The sequence below is a fragment of the Myotis lucifugus genome, unplaced genomic scaffold (genome assembly GCF_000147115.1).
Source record: "Myotis lucifugus unplaced genomic scaffold, Myoluc2.0 scaffold_235, whole genome shotgun sequence".
NCBI classification, from domain to species: Eukaryota; Metazoa; Chordata; class Mammalia; order Chiroptera; family Vespertilionidae; genus Myotis; species Myotis lucifugus.
The window spans coordinates 628350-633076 of NW_005871283.1; positions in this window are offsets into that span (position 1 = coordinate 628350).

Genomic DNA, 4727 nt, shown 5'->3' on the forward strand with positions numbered 1-4727 from the left:
TGTGGGCAAGGGTTTGGATCTGGCGAAAATAACTTGGGGAGCTTCCAAAGATCCTGAAAAATGTAAAAAAATCCCTATTTAACACTTTACTTGATCTTGGCTGAAAGGACAAGAGGTAAAATCTAAAACTAGGATTTAGGGCATCAACGTTCTCCCAGGTGCTGCCATCCCACTTCCTACCAAACACCAAATCCATGCTCACTTTCTTGCTTTCCAACAGTGTAACAGTGGGTAACCAACCCACATTCTTATCCCTACGGCTCTGGGGAAAGAAGAACTTTTGGGGAGCAATAAAGGGCGCAACACACTAAGGCAGCGGTTCTCAACCTGTGGGTGGCGACCCCTTTGGCGGTCGAACGACCCTTTCACAGGGGTCGCCTAAGACCATCCTGCATGTCAGATATTTACATTATGATTCATAACAGTAGCAACATTACAGTTATGAAGTAGCAACGAAAATAATTTTATGGTTGGGGGTCACCACAACCTGAGGAACTGTATTTAAAGGGCCAGAAGGTTGAGAACCACTGCACTAAGGCAAGCATCTCAAGAGCTTTATTTATTTTTATTTTTAACTCTATTATACTCCAGAGATCCGCCCAGGATATTCAACAACTATAAAATGCATGGTGTTGCCGAAACCGGTTTGGCTCAGCGGATAGAGCGTCGGCCTGCGGACTGAAAGGTCCCGGGTTCGATTCCGGTCAGGGGCATGTACGTTGGTTGCGGGCACATCCCCAGTAGGAGATGTGCAGGAGGCAGCTGGTCGATGTTTCTCTCTCATCGATGTTTCTAACTCTCTATCCCTCTCCCCTCCTCTCTGTAAAAAATCAATAAAATATATTAAAAAAAAAAATAAATAAATAAAATGCATGGTGACAAAAATAAGAATCTGATGGTGAAAATAGCTCATTCCACTGAGAGCTGCTAGGTAAGTAATTTCACTTGGAAGTTAAAGCAATTTCTAGATCTTTAGGGTTTCAGCTCCACTGGGTTCACTTCATAGTAAAATCAGTTTTTTTTAAATTTTGTCTCACAGAGAGACAGTGAGGTGGGCAGGCAGAACCACACTGATGCGCTGATGCCGCATCCTCATGCAAGAGCATGAAGTTCAAGTGCATTTTACCAGGACCCGAAATAACAAACATTTAACAAGGACACTGCTTCTTGCTTCTTGTAAATAGAACCTGCCATTGGTTTTCAAAAGGTGGTAAGGTTTCTTCTATCAACTACAGACCATTAAGAGCTTAAAACAAAAACCAGAAGAAGAAGAGGAGGAGGAAAAGGAAGAGGAGGAGGGGGAGGAGGGGGAGAAGGGGGAGTGGGGCGGGCAGAGATTGACTGCAGGACAGGACAGGCGCAGGCAGAAACTGAGGGGCAGCACTGAGGCAGCTGGTATGGCTTCAGACCCCTACAATAATGGTAGCTGACATTATCGAGTCAGCATGAGAGAAATGTGAGTTATCTAATCTGCCTCTCTGCTATTTTAGTTCACCATCGCCACTTCAGAACTCAAGAACACCGTGGTCATAAAAAAGGAAGGCATTGGCTTTGGCTTTGAGCCAAAGGCCTTCACTACAGCTTCCTTCTCAAATTTCCAAATTTGCTGACTCTATACCTTCCCTTCCATGGCCTGAATATACAGAATACATGGCCTAAGGTAAGGAAGTTAAGGGAAAACATCATTCATGGGACATTCCAGGCTAGGAGCTTTCACATTCACTACCTCATTTAATGTTCATAATAAAAATGTCACTGTGCCACCATCTGTGCAAAAGGACTCTGAGTTTTTTTCAACAGCACTCTGAGATGAACGACTATCTCATTCAGACTGCCTGAGAACAAAGCCACTCAGCTTTATGGCCTGGTTGGCTAGACTCGGAGAAGGGTTAAGGGACCAGGGAACAGACTTTTGCTATATTCAGGGACTTATTAATAACCATGTTAACCAACTGAGTTAACTGGATCAGGGGTATAAACCTTCAAAACCAGTTTAGTGATTCCTGGGTAGGCACAGACTTCCCAACTATGAGAGAGATGTGTAAATTTTTTGACTTATTATGAGGCTTGTTCTCCCTTCTTGTAGGTTTAAGGAAAAATGTTTCTAATAGCAACTTAACCTTTTTATAGGTCACCCCCTTCTGAAACCCCTTTTAAATCTACACGATATAGAAAAACATGATTTTAGTTGAAACAATGAAGTGCCAGGTAGTTATTTACTAGCTGTATAAATAACTCTAATAGGATTAGTTACTACTGTTATACTAAGGTAAAATGTTTATTGGGAAGTATGGAAAATGTCTGAGCCTATTACATCAGGTACACCAGTGTTTTCTGAAGGACCAGGACCATCAGAAAAGCCATAGAATAGAAACAAGTTCAAGGGACTGTAGAGGCCAAGAGTCATCTGGTGACAAGAGCAGTAAATAGGCTACTTAAACAAGGTGAGCAGAATATATGCTTATCTGACGGAGAAGGGGGAGAAAGGTAGCTATTAGAATCCAGGGAGAAGTGTAAGTTCTCTTTGCTCTGTGGTTTTATGCTGATATCAAATTCAGTATGAAGGCTACAAAATCTTCGAAGTAACTTCAACCGTCAGTAAATATTAACTCATGATCAAGATGCTGAAAGTTTGACCCACCTGGCCCCTCAAATTTCCACCTTCCTCAGGCAGAGTGCATGCAAAGAGTTCAGTTCAGTACTTAACTTATCAATTAGACTTGCAGATGAAATAGGCCAGGTTCTTGGATCTCCTAGGCTTTGTGAACCTCTCCAGTTCCAGATTTGAAGAGCTACAGGGGCTCTAACCGCTGTACTAACGAGTACCCTTCCAACTAGACCATGATTCTCTGAGCCACCCACTCTCAGTCCCTAACAGTTCCAGGCAGAAATTTTATTTTCTTAAAAATAATTACCATGTTCTAATAATTCTTTTTTCCCCCCGAGGGTAGGGCAAGTTGATGCACATCAGCTATTTCTTGAATTCAGGTTCTAAGATTTTAAGTGCAGAATAAAATCTTTATACTTTTATATTATTACCTTACCTGGGTGTAGTTTCAGAATCTTTATATATCGCCTCATTTAATCCTCATAGTAACTCTATGGGATATATGTCATTATCCCCATGATACAGTCAAAGAAACCTGGCTTCTCAGAGATCTTATAATCATTTTAAGGTGCGTTATGTTAACCTGCACCCCCTCCACTCCCCCACCCCTCCCACACATTCCTTGATGGCTCCCGACTGCTCTTAAGACCAAGCTCCCTGCACGGCTCATAAACTGCCCCTGCCACCTGCCTTTTCTCTTGCCACTCCCTGCTCATGCCCCAGTCCCAGCCACACGATGGCTTCCAGAACACGGCTTTGCCCTCTTCCTAGACCTCCTTCCACCCCACGCTTCCCCTCTCCTGGCTGACCTGTTCATATTCAAACCTCAGCTTTGGATGTTTCTTCCTCTCAGAAGCCCTCTCTCTAAGAGCTTGGGCCAGGTTGCCTGGGTTTAAATACAGCCCCACCATTTACTAGCTGTGAACCTTTAGGCACGTTTCATCATCTGCCTGTGCCATTATTTCTTCAGCTGAAAAATGGGGAGCACAGTTCCTCTATTACATGCCTGTCTGTGAACAAATGAGTTTTACATACAAAGCGATCAGAACTGTGCCTGGCACACAGCAAATGCTCAGCCAGTGCTGTCTGTATGATTCCACTCGTCCCCGTCCCTGGCTTGTATGGCCCTGAGCATGCTCCATGCTGACTGTTCTCTCGCCCCGAGTCTGTGGGGTCCCCCACAGCAGGGACTCAGTGCCCATGTATGTACCTCAGCGCCCAAAATGTTACTTTTCCCACAGGAGGTGACCAATAAGAAATATGTGCATTGAAGTCAAGTGATTTTTCTTCCACTTTCCTGGTTACTTGTAAGTGCTTTTTTATGAATTATTTACTCATAGAAAACTCTCCGTGGACCAAGGTTGCCTAACTTCTATGTAGGTTCCCACACTGAGAGGCTTTGGGCCCTCAGCACCTACCTGGCAAGAGACCATGACATCAGCATGACAGGCCTCAGATCAAAGCCCAGAGCTCTTGCTCTGCATCCGAGCACAATCTGCTCCAGGCCCCTCAACTTTCTGAGCCTCAGTTTCCTCCTCTGGGGCAGGGGAACAGGAAGATCTAACTTACAGGGCTGTCGTGAAGACTATGAGAGATAACTACACGTGGAAATACTAGGTAACAGTGAAAACAGTCAAATACAGGCATTTTTTTTTACTAAATACAGCAAATCTGATAGGATCCTACCGAACTGGGAAACTTCAACTATCCCAACTATCCAAAAAACCATTCAAACCCAAAGTGTCAATATCATTTTAAAGAGGAATGTATCAAAAATGCCATTTGCCAGTGCATGGAAAGCCTGAAAGCCCACGGGAGCTCTCTTCGAAGGCAGAAGAGGGAGGGTGCTGATCCCAGTATCCTCCCTCGCGGGTGGGACGGCTGCTGAGCCAACTAACCTGAGGAGTTGGCGATGGGTACGACTGCAGCAGAGTTAAGGCTGTTCTGGACTCCGTTCGGCTGCCCTTCCGTGGTGGACCCTCTGAAACACAAGCAGTTGGTTAGACACATAGACAGAAAGGCAAGGTCAAGTACAGGCCCTCCAATGGCTTGCTTCTTGCTCTTGGCGCTCCCTCTCATGTGGCTCATTCTCTTGCTTTATTTCAAGACCTTGTTGAAA